Here is a 12,226-nt window from a genome sequence, read left to right as displayed (position 1 = left end):
TCAAAAGAAGAAATCACTTTGAGATCATTCTTAGGTACTTTGGGCAAGTTTGTTGTTGGATTTTGTAGTTAGATGTGACAAAGCTTATTGTCTGCTCAGCTTTTGAGAGTTGAGAAGTCATTTTTAAAAGCATAAAGAAAGAAGTCAGCATTGTTCCAGAAACAAAAGCTGTTTTTATTAGTTTTAAAAAGTCTCGTTCTTCTAAGAATATTTTTGTGCTCTTACAGTAATGTTCCATATTCAATTATGTTTCAGGGTTTTTTTCCCCCCTTTTTACTGGACATTTTACCATAATTAGGTGTCACAGAATCAGCTGCCTGCAGAGACGAGGGAGGTCGTGGACATGAGTGGAGTGGGTTGGGTGGGTAGTAGTGGTAGAGACTGGGGGCCAGGGTGGCACATTCCCCACCTAAATGGGTTGCTGTTACCCAAATCCAGCCAGTGTTTCCATGTGGGAGTGTCGACTCAGTGTGGCCAAATCTGATTTTTTTTTTTTTTTTTTTTTTTTCGGTACGCGGGCCTCTCACTGTTGTGGCCTCTCCCGTTGCGGAGCACAGGCTCCGGACGCGCAGGCTCGGCGGCCATGGCTCACGGGCCCAGCCGCTCTGCGGCATGTGAGATCTTCCCGGACCGGGGCACGAACCCACGTCCCCTGCATCGGCAGGCGGACTCTCAACCACTGCGCCACCAGGGAAGCCCCTGATTTTGTTTTTAAGATAAACCAATAATCTCCTGATTTTCAAGAAAAGCGACAACAAAGTCAAAATACTCTGTAGGTCAGCTGAGAACTGCACGTGGCTTGGTTTCATCAGAGGTAGTCTTAATTAGACACTAATTAGGAAAGGGAAAGTATGAATATTTTATGCAGAAAGCATTGAGGAAGACTGGCCTTCAGCCAGCAAGAGGAGAGGGCGGACCCTCTTTGGTAGAGAAACCAGAACTTGGTCTTGATTGGTCTTTGGAAAAGGATGAGGGAGGCCTGTGATCTCTTCCAGGCTGGTGAGTCAGGATGGGGGACCAGGCTGAATGTGGTGGTGAGTTTGTGCTCTGAAGTTAGAGGAGAAAGACCCAACAGCAGACAACAGAGGAGAACAAGCGTTTGAAAAACATCATCACAGAAACAGTGGAGGAATTCCCCTCCTCTGCCCAGCAGACCCCACCCCTGTCCCCCAAGTGCTAGTCGTGGTGACTGCCCCACCCTGGTCTTGGTTTTGAACATCTCAAGACATTTGGGGAAGGAAACTCAGGCTCTTCCTCAGTGATTTGGGGGATTTTGAGAAGATAAGGTCTTGCCTTTCTGGCAAATGACTCAGTCTCCAGGATGGGGCTGTGGTTTGTAGCAAGGTGGGGATCAGGAGGCCTCAGGAGGGACCGTTGATAGGAGCTCCTGTTCTCTCCATCTTTGGGTCCTTCAAGTCATTCTATCTCCTGTCAATCTGAGACTTTAAGCGTCATCACTGGTTGCACGCACCTCCAGCAAGATCCTCAGGGTGTTAAAAGTTGCGTGAACTTTGAACATAGCAGTTTTTTGCTTTCCTATTCTTATAAAGACGTGTTTGGCCGATTGAACTACTGTGCTTTGACAGATAAGGAAACTGAGACTTTCTTGGTAAGGTGATTTCTTGTTAAGGTGATTTACTCATTTTTACTCGGTAGGGAGCAGAGGCAGAGTCTCCAACTTTCTAGTTCTGTGAAATAGCTTCTTTTGGTTTCGGCACCAGCAGCCTCTCTGGCAATACCAAGTGGAGCTACCGATGGGCCACCCTCCCTCTCGCGGAGAGAAGGCAGAGCCTTCTGTCATTTTTATCTCCTTCTTTGTTCTGTCTGGCAGTTCTATCAGCATTTATGGACTAATTGAATGACTGTTTGATCCTTAGGGAGATATTCAGTATTTGTTGACAAATTAGTCTGTGACACGTATCAACACAGTACGTGTACAGTAAATATGTGTTGACTCATTGACTTCATGTCCACCCCTTGGGGAAGGTAGGTGGGTAAGAAAAACACTCAGTGGGCTGGTGCTCATTTGCAAGCCTAACTTATTTACTTTGGAGGTGTCTTTTACGTGACGTCTCAGGGATCAAGGTTGAGTTCTCAGAATCTAGTAGAAAAGTCTGGAACAAGCTACTGGAGGCCACTCTTTGGAAAGTGGAGTTACTTGCTAGAAAGGCAGATCTCTTCTATTTATTATAGGCCTGTGTGCCCAAGGGCACATCTCACCTGTGCACAGAGGGACACCCCATGTTTCTAGCTTTCTGTTTCCAGCGGATCTTCAGTGTTGCCAGGGAGGTCCTTTGAGTTCCCTCCCCTATTCTCAGCGGAGACTCTTTCGAACCTTCTCTGTCTCCCAAGCTCTGGAGACTGCCCCACCCTCCTCCCACCTGGAGGAGAACGTGGAAGAGGTCAGGAAGCAACACCCTTGTCTTGCCCAACAGAAACCCTGCACACGGTCCCAGCTGTGGGCAGCCTTTCCTCGTCTGGGACCCTTGGAATAGGACAGTTCGCCTTACCCCCTGGGTTCCTGAGAGCTCTCAGCTTCAACTCCAAGTTCCCTTGTGCTGGTGGAACCCTTGCTTCCCTCTTGTGCGAGTTCCCAGGGCTGGCGAAGACAATTACCACCACCTGGGAGCCTTCCAGCCACAGAAATTGATTCTCCCACAGATCTGAAAGCCAGAAGCCCTAAATCAAGGTGTCATCAGGACTGGTTCCTTCTTGGAGGCTCTGAGGGAGGGAGAGTCTGTTCCAGGCCCCTCTCCTCCGGTGGTGGCCGGCGATCACCAGCGTTCCTTGGCTTGTAGACACATCACTCCAATCTCTACCTCCATCTTCACGTGGCCTTCTCTGTGTGCCCTTTTTTCTCTCTCCTAAGGACACTCTCATGGGGTTTAGGACCCCGCAATCCAGGATGATTTCATCTTCAACCTTATTCACATCATTGAAGACCCTGTTTCCAAATGAGGTCACATTCTGAGGTTCTGGGTGGGCAGGAAGTCCTGATGGCGCTCAGTTCAACCCACGACACCTCCTCAGCTGCATTTCTCGGCTTCACTCTTCTCTCTGCTCTGCAATTCCCAAATGCACGGGCATCTTCCTCTGGCGCCTAGGCTTCTGCCTATGCTGTCACCTCCATCCAGAGCAATCTTAGCTGCCTGTTGGAATCACCTGGGGACTTCTAAGAAAAAATAGGATGCCTGAATCCCACCCCAGAAACTCTGATTCAGTTGGTCTGCGTTGAGCCCTGAACCCGGAGACTTTGAGAGATGCCTAGTGATTCTGACGTGCGGCAAAGTTAGAGACCTACTGCTGGGAGGTGGGGTTCCCGCATCCTTCTGTTGCTTAGTTAACCTCTCCTTATCCAAGGCCCCAGTTTAGATGGCCCCTCGAGGAGGAAGCTTGCCCTCACCCCACAGGGTATAGGGTCCCCTCTCTGTGCACTGACACCCAATTTACTTATCAATCTCTCTTAGGTAAGGTTAGGGACCAGTGGGTGTTAGCCAGGGCCTGGCCCATAGCAACTGTCTCTAGAATGTTTGTTGAAAAAAATGAAAGTGTGAAAACAGTGTCCCCAGGCTGCCCAGCAGGAGAGAGAGGCAGCCATGAGACAGAGTGGATGTGTCCCCAGGGGCAGATGCCTTCTCTCGGAGGACTTCCCTTGGGTTTTCTCCTTGCCCTGCAAAGGGGCCTCTCTGTGCATCACACTTCAGGAAACACCTAAAGCAATTTCCCCCCGGGCCCTGCCTGCTCAGAGCACAGAGTGTAAATTCACTTTGCTCGTTTTGCAGGAACTGGGGGCATGGGTATGAGGTGTGGACTAGAAAATGGCTTTTCTCACGTGGTGTTTTCAGTCTCTCCCTTTTCATGACATAATTGTGTTTTACCAAGGTATAATTAAGATACTAAATTGCACAGACCGTAAATCTTCTGTTCAGTGGTTTTGACAATCGTATACACCAGTGTGACCACCACTCCAAACAAGATACAGGGCGTTTTCCTTCGTTCCTGAAAGTTTCCTCCTACCCCTCAGCCAGTGCCCCCTCCCCAGCCCCATACACAGGCAAGCACTGTTCTGGTTTCTATAACCATAGATGCGCTTTCCCCATTCTAGAACTTCATGTAATGGGAGAGTACAGTATGGACTGTCTTGTGTCTGGTTGTTTTACTTATAGCATGATGTTTTTGAGATCCGTCACTGTCACTGCGTGATTTGCTGGTTCATTCTTATTTTTTTTTTATTGCTGAACAGTATTCAATTGTATGAATATAACGATTGTTTATTTACCACTGATAGACATTTGGCTTGTTTCTGGGGTTTGGGGATCATGAATAAGGCTGCTATGAACGTTCCCCTTCAAGGCCTTTGTGGACAGATGCTTTCATTTCTTTTGGGTAAATACCCAGTAATGGAATTGCTGGGTCACGGGGAAAAAAAACCATATGTTCCAATGTATGTATTTTCCAAATCGTTTTACACTCCGTACAAGAGTGTCTGAGAATTCCACCTGCTCACTAATATTTGGCTTTGCCAGTCTTTCTAATTGTAGCCATTACAGTGAGTAAAATGGTATCTCATTGTGCATAACCCATAATTTGCATTTCCCTAAAGACTGATGACGCTGAGCCCTAATCTGTGTGCTTATTGGCTGTCCTGTGTCTTCTTTGGTGAAGTGTTTGTTCAGAGCTTTTGCCCATTTTTTATTGGGTGACTCATATTTTTATTGTTAATATACAGTAGTTCCTTTTGCACCGGGTATGAACCTGTTGTCAGATTTATGTATTATGAATATTTTGCCCCGGTCTGTGGCTTGCCTATTTCTTTTCTCAATTGTGTCTTATTAAGAGCATCAGTATTTTATTTTGATGAAGTCTAGTATATTCTTTTCTTTTCTTTTGGGATTATTACTCATTATATTCTCCCAAGAAATCGCCACCTATCTGAAGGTAGCAGACATCTTCTCTTCTGTTTTCTTCTAGAAGGTTTTTGATTCTGGCTTTTAGGTTTAGGGATACAAACCATATCAGGTTAATTTTTGTGTATGGTGTGAGATAGGGTTCAGTTGCGTTGTTTTCCGTATGGAAATTCAGTCGTTTTGTATGCCTTTTTCTGAAAGTGAGAGCTTAGACAACCGAAGACTGTTGCCTCCCTCACCACCTCCCCTTTACTCCTCCACTACACGCTCCTAAGTCTGACGTGGAAGATGGGGGATCACACAGCAGTGCTGTATGGAAATCCTTAGAATTAGTGAGATCAGACAGGCAAATTGATTTTGCTTTGCTTCATAAATCAGAGATGCTCTCTTGCCCATCTGCTCCTTCCAGAAGCCAAAACGACCCACATGATTCTTATAGGCCCCTTAACATTATTCTTTTAATTAAAAATATATTTGGAGTGCATCATATAGTACTAGGAACTGGGGATGCAGCGGTGACCAAACCAGAGTCGTGGCCATCATGGAGGCCACATTCTAGTGGGGAAAACCCACAGTCAGCAAGCAGGCAGAGACATCATTTCAAACAGAGCTAACTGTCATGGTGAAAATAACAAAGATCATGTGTTAGTGACTTGGGGGTGGGGGAGCAGCAACCTTAGTCATTCTGACCAGGGAAGACCTCTCTGAACAGGTGGCTTGTTAACCTGGACCTGAGTGACGGGGGAGCATGGCCCAGCTGGAGGGTAGAGCAGGTGCAAAGCCCTAAGGCAGGGATAAGCTTGCCATCGTCAGGGAACAGAAAGGCAGCCGGGGAGGCAGTGTGGAGTGACGGGTAGGGAGAGGTGTAGGAGGTGAGGTCTGAGAGGAAGCAGGGGACTTTGGATTTTATTCTAAGTGAAACGGGAAGCCTTGAGTTCTACATAAGGGACTGGCATGATGTGATTTATATTTTAAAACTCGTTTAGCACAGTGCCTGGCACAGAGTAGATGCTAATAAATACTTGAAGACCAAATGAAGGAAGGTAGGACGTGAGGGGGACATGAAGGGGAAGAGGTAAAGGACAAGGAACTATTATCAGTCACCTACTGTATGTCGAGCACTTTCTCTGTTGCTGCTAAATCATTGGGAGGACAGCAGGAACTCAGCATCTGTTCCAATTTCATAGATGGAAAAACTGAAGCACAGAGAGGTTAAACTAATTGCCTGTGGTCACACAGCTAGTAAGGGACCAAGCCAACTGTGACGACCATGTCCTGCTGGATCCCAGGACACCAAGGTTGAGCTACATCACGAGTGACAGACTAATTTGGGCCAGAACTCCAAAGGGTGACGTCATCTCATATAAACTGGAGACCAGATCAGCGACCCTTAGGGAACTGTGGCCACCCTCCCACCACTCTGCAGTGGACTGTCTCCCTCGAGACCCTGTAGCAGTAAATCTTGGGTGAAATTTGGGCAGAGGGCAGGTAGGCCAGGCCTTTGTCTGCCCCGGCTCTCTAAGGTGGCTTTTAAGCAATGACTGAGGGATCACATTCAGAAGCATCAGAAAACCAACATGTTGGGAGGAAGCAGTGTTAGGGTGATGGTTAGGACTGTGGGTCTGGGTTCACATCCTGCCTCTGCCACTTACTAGCTGTTTAGTCCCGGGGAAGTTACTTAGCACTCTGTGCCTCAGTTGTCTCATCTGTAAAATGGGGATGGTAGTAGTACCTATCTCAGTACAGTAGAATAACCCCAATGCCTCTCTTCTGGTATGTCTCACATTTTCCCACTTGCAGCCCTCCCTGTAGCTCTGCAAGGCAGATGTGACATACCTCTGGTTGTCACTCTGTCACTGCCGAGAGCCCACAGCCCAGGCAGCAGTAGGTGTGGGAGTTTAACAAACACTAATTGTTTCAGGTGAGCTGGCAGCTAGCCGCAAGCCCTGCTGCTGAGAGGAGCTTAGATGATTATCTGTCTGGTGCTGTGGGTTGGCTGGGTGGTGATTACAGGAAAGCTGGGTTTTTGGGGAGCCCAGGATTGGGGTGGCTTCTCCACTGATTGATATGGTTACCTGACCCTGCGATTATGGCCTTTTACTGAGCTAGTTTGGCGGGGCTGGGGAGGCAAAACTCCCCTTTATTGAAGAGCTGCCACCTGCCCCCAGCTGTCACATCTATTAACTTGTTTCTACCCTCATCGTAGCCTGGGAAGACTCAGAGACTCTGAGCTTATATCTAGCGGGCTGAGGTTCAGAAGGGCTGACTGATCTGAGAGTCACGTGGCTGGCGAGGGAAGGGGCAAGAACTGGGGGTTAAAAACCCATGTCCTTTTCTCTGTCTGGGCTGCCTGGGTCCGCCAGTGACCAGGGAGCTCATTAGTCAAATGGAGATTCATGGAGCCCCCTGTAAGGGTCTTGGTTACTGGAGATATGTGGGAATATTCTGCGGGGGCTCCTTGTTAATGTGTTGGAATGGAGAAGAATAAGAGCCCCTCCTATGGACCCAGCACTGTGGGGATTGGACGAGAGGTACCAGTCTTTCAGGGCCGCTGTTTGTGCTCCTTTTTCCGTATGAGGAAGCTGAGACCCCCTGAGGTCAGAACGGGCAGGTGGTCTCATGCACTGCAGACCCCCTGCATTTGCAGACACCGCGCCCCAGTCCCGTGCCGTGAATGCTGACAGGTCCCTGCCAAAGGTGAACCCCATACTCGGGGAGAATTGGGTTCCTCTGCCCCAGGGTCCCGCTTCCCAGGGAAGACCCATCAGTGGCCAGGGCGGGGTCTGAGGGAGCCTGAGGGGCCGGTCTGCCAGCCCTGCTCCCGGCCCCTCCCCGGCGAGGCCTGAGTCAGCACCATGTTCTGGGCCAGGCCCGGCTCAGCCGGGCCAGGCTCACAGCCAAGGACAGGGCCTGATGTACAGACAGGAAGCGTTTACAGCAGCTGGGATGAGGGGTGGTCAGTGCTTGGGCCAGAGTGAGACTGAAGGGGGCCCTCCTCCTGGTCTGGGCTGGCTGGCGGCTTTCCCAGTGCGTCCTTCTCCATTTTACTAAAAAGAGGTCCCTCTGGGTAGGGGAATCCCACAGTCTGTGTTCAAGTTCTGCCTGTCCGCCTTACGTAGCTGTGAGCTCTCAGGCATGTGACTTCTCCTTTGGGAGACTCAGCGCCCTCACCTCCAAAATGGGAATCATTCCTGCTTGTGGTCTCATGAAGTTTAGCAATAAAAATAAACATAACAGACATTCATTGAGCCCCAATGAGGCGCCACACACTTCCTGTGCGTTAGCTCATTTAATCTGCAAACCGCTCTCTGAGGTTGGCCCTATGATGAGTCCCATTTTATAGATGAGAAAACAGAGGCACAGAGAGATTAAATGACTTGCCCAAGGTCCCAAAGCTTGGATGTCACCGAGCTGGGCTTCGAACTCAGGCTGTCACGTGGCAGCATCCTTACTTTGACCCATGACCGTAAATTGCTTCTTCATGTGTGTGCTTTATAATATAAACAAAAACATATATAAAAAGTGCTGGAATCCAAGGCACTCTCTATGGCAGCTGTAATTATTCACTGTTAGCAGAACCCACCCACTCTGCACAACCAAATTTCCCTGACCAGCTTCTCCCGCCTCTCTCCTGGGGTTCTTGGGTAGACCATCATTCTTGGCCAGGCAGCCCCCTGTCCAGGCTGACCTGGAGGACCCCCGCCCGGTGTGAATTTCCCTCTCTGAGCCTTTACCGCCAGCTGTGCTCCCAATCAGCCGCTGTTGCTAGCGAAAGTAAACACCCAAACTGGCTAAACCAACAGCGCCCTGTTGATTCAGAGCTCATAAAACAGAGGAGCCCCAAGCCACTTTATGACGCGCGAGAATCCAGGGGCAGGAGGGAAGCCTGAGGTAGTCTCCTGGCTTCGAGGGCCACCTTGACGCTTAAGCCAGAGCTGAGCGTCTAGCCTCCACCCACAGGTGAGACCTGGGCCGTGGGCTTGGCTTTAAGCTGGTGGCCCCCTGTTTGGTTAGAACACTGCCGGGTTTGGGGTTTGGACGGTCTGGAATCTCCAGTGGTCGAAGAGCCGAATGGGACTCGGTGGGGACGGCTGCGGGTGGTGGTTCAGGCCTGGGGGGCCCAGTGGGCTTGCAGAGAGCCCTCCCATAGGCCCTGGACCGTGTCACCCCAATTAGTAGCCCTAGGTGTTGGAGGCTGCGTCAGAGAGGGAGAAGGAAGTGGACCCCAGGAGGGTGGTTTTGGTTGCTGTCTGCCTGTCTTCAGTTCCTCTTTCAGGGGCTAATTGGATTCATTCGCTTTGCCTCTGGGCTCTCTGAGGATGCGGGGGGCCTCCCCTGGAGGAGGTCTTCTCGTCCTCAGGTGGCGTCTTAAGTGTGAGACCTGGCTGTCAAACAGAATGTGTGTAACAAGTCGCCTGGAAAGATTGTTTAAATGCAAATGTCCAGGCTCCTCTAGGAGATTCTGGGGCGGGGGGCGGGGGGTTGGGGGTGTGGCCTGGGGAAGCTGCATTTTTATTAAGCACCTCCCCCAACCAGGTGATTAGGCTGCAGGTGACCCGGGAAGCTCCCTTTGAAAAATGCTGGGATTCAGGGCCAAGAAGGCTGGGTTTGGGGTCGGGATCCACCAAGAACAGCAGTGAAGAGAGCAGTACCGTGTGTAACCACGTGGACACGGTCCGTACTTACTTGGTGAAATAGCTAAGACAAGACAGCAGTGGTTCCCGGCGCTGAGCACAGGGCAGCTGCTCAGGGAGCTACAGCTCTTCCTGTTCGCCATACTGGCCGGTGTTTACTGAGCCAAGTACGCTTTCTGTGAATTCTCCCATTTAACCCTCACAACAGCCTGTGAGATGGGTCTGCTAACAGCCCCATTTTTCAGATGGGAAAAGTGAGGTTTAGAGCTGGGAAGCCCTGTGCAAGGATCACCTGGTGGGGACTTGCGCTGGAACTGAGGACCCTCCAACACGACAGCCTCACCCAGGCAGGAGCTGCCTCTCCGTGAAGCGAGTTCTGAGCGTCTGTCTTTCTGTCTGTAAAATGGTAGAATTAGGGCCAGGGGGTCATTATTGGTTCAACTCCCCAGCTGATTCTAATGTGTAGCCAGCACTAAGCAGTTCTTCTCAGACTTGATAGCTCATAAGAATCACCTGGATTCCTTGTTAAGCTGCAGATGTGGGTTCAGTAGGTCTGGGGTGGGGCACGAGGTTCTGCACCTCTAATAATACCGCCCCCCCCTTCCCTTGATGCTGATGTGCTCGGCCCACACTTCGAGTTGCAAGACTGGAGTCCAGATAAGAGCTCACAGGAAGCCGGACTGGACTCTTTAAATTTTCATTAGAAAAGATAGTTTTCCTTCAGTAAGGGGAAGGAGCAGGAAATGCAGACTTGGCAAAGGGAGAATCAGTTAGTTGCTTGAAACTGTGAGGCTGTGGAGGGAGAAGCAATGAGTTTGCTTCAGGAAATAGCAGAGTTGTGTTCACAGCAATGCACAGTGATTCACGGAGCAGCCGTCTGGCCCAGCCTCCCGCCCACTGCTGAGAGCTCATGGCCACGTCCAGGCCCCGGCCTCGCTGGCTTGGGAGCCCTTGGCCGGCTTGCCCAGGAGCCATGACTCAGGCTTTCCACCTGCAAAATGGGAAGGATGGCTCTTGCCGCCTCCCCACCCATCCCTGGGACCAAAAGCCCCCACTGGCCCCCTGAATGCATCAAAGGCAGATCTTAAAAGCTGGGACCTGCTCTTCTAGGCGGTGTGGCTGCTGCTTTCACTGCTAGTAAATCCCCATTGGTGGCAGCTCAATTAGGAAGTCATACAGAACTCCTCTGTTGAAAGAAAGGCTTAATAACCTGGCCCATGTGGGAGAAATTAGCAGCTTCTGCAGAGAGGCCTTTTTAATACGTACTCTTAACTGGCAGCCCCTTAGAACCGCGCTGGCTGGTGGGCCCCTGGGAACAGAGAGCCTGGGCCGAGCCTGGGATGGGAAGATACCGGCAGGGCCATCACTGAGAGTCATCCGGCTGCATTTTCAGTGTAAAGTGTCTGGGAGCGTCTGGCCCGCAGCAGACTCCTTAAATGTCACCAAGTGTGTGGCGGCTCCTGAAGGGACTGATTTCAACGTGGCTCTGGGGCCGAAGGGAGGGGGGTGCTGGACCTGGAGGCCCAGGCCAGCCAGGAGGACAGGGTTGGGTCTGAGCCTCGGGCCTCACGTGGCTGCGTCCCCGGCTCCCGGATGGGGAGGTCCGCAGGCCCCTGGCACGGAAAGGGCTGGCCCTCTGCCCAGTTCTTGGGCTCTGGGAGGAACGCCAGGAGCTCAGGCTGACTCACCCAGGGAGGGCCGGCCTCTTCGGCCCACGCTGCCAAGGCGAGGCCGAGGAGATGGTCCCTCATGCTGGATGGGACCCATTTCTCACCCTGCCCAGGGAAGGCATCTGGAGAGGGTCTTCATTCTTTCCTGCATCCTACCTTCAGAAGAATTGGTTGGCTGGAGGGGCTAGGAGATGGGGGTCTGGAGCTGGACAAACCAGTTCTGGAGGGGTCAGATCTAAGCGTCACCCCATCTGACTTCTCCTAGGCTTTCGTTTGCTCCCCAAAGGTGAATAATTTTAGTACTTCTTTTCTTAGAAGGTTACTGTGAGCATTCAAATATGTCATTGTGGTTAAACACTCAACCTGTGCCATTCCTCATTGTAGATACAGATGAAGATGTAGGTGCAGATGTGTAGAGATATCGATATGTATATGTGTGTCAAGATATATTGAGACACATCTGTATCCATACATATCTCCATCCATCCATCAACCCTTCCTCCCTCCCTCCCTCTCTCTCTCTTTCTTTCTTTCCTCCCTTCCTCCCTTCCTTCCATCTATCAGTACTTGCATCCATCCATCTCAGGCATCCCCTGCTAAGTCCTAGGAACTGTCCCCAGCCCTGGGCTCACAGCATGCCCAAAGCGACGCTCCTCCCTCCTGGGCTCACGTTCTCGTGGGGAAGAGACGAAAGACAGATTAACCAATAAAGCTACATGTAGTGCGTCTGAAAGTGGAAAGTTCTTTGGAAATGATTAAGCAGGATAAAGGGGAAAGAGGGAGAGACACAGCCAGACAGATGGAGAGAGGATGGGTACTGCTGTTTTAACTCTGAGGGGGAGAATGGAAGGGTAGGGGTAAGGAAGCTGCCCTGAGAAGGTGACATCTGAGGAGAAACCTGCAAGAAGTAAGGAAGGTAGCCATGCGGGTAATCAGGGAAGAACCTTCCAGAGAGAAAGACTTGAAGGGGCAGACATTGAAAGATAGGAGCATGCGATGTATGTTTGAGAGATGG

General features: G+C 50.6%; 1 protein-coding gene across 3 annotated transcripts in view; it reads left to right on the top strand.

The window, feature by feature from the left end:
* NFATC2 (nuclear factor of activated T cells 2) overlaps positions 1 to 12,226 on the top strand; it is a gene marked incomplete at its 5' end in the record, with an annotated part of 156,240 nt that overhangs the window by 80,942 nt on the left and 63,072 nt on the right. The window lies entirely within an intron of this gene.

The sequence above is a fragment of the Grampus griseus genome (assembly GCF_964374135.1).
Source record: "Grampus griseus genome assembly, chromosome: 14".
NCBI classification, from domain to species: Eukaryota; Metazoa; Chordata; class Mammalia; order Artiodactyla; family Delphinidae; genus Grampus; species Grampus griseus.
Note: the sequence above shows the minus strand (reverse complement) of the source record. Positions and strands in the feature narration are given on the sequence as shown.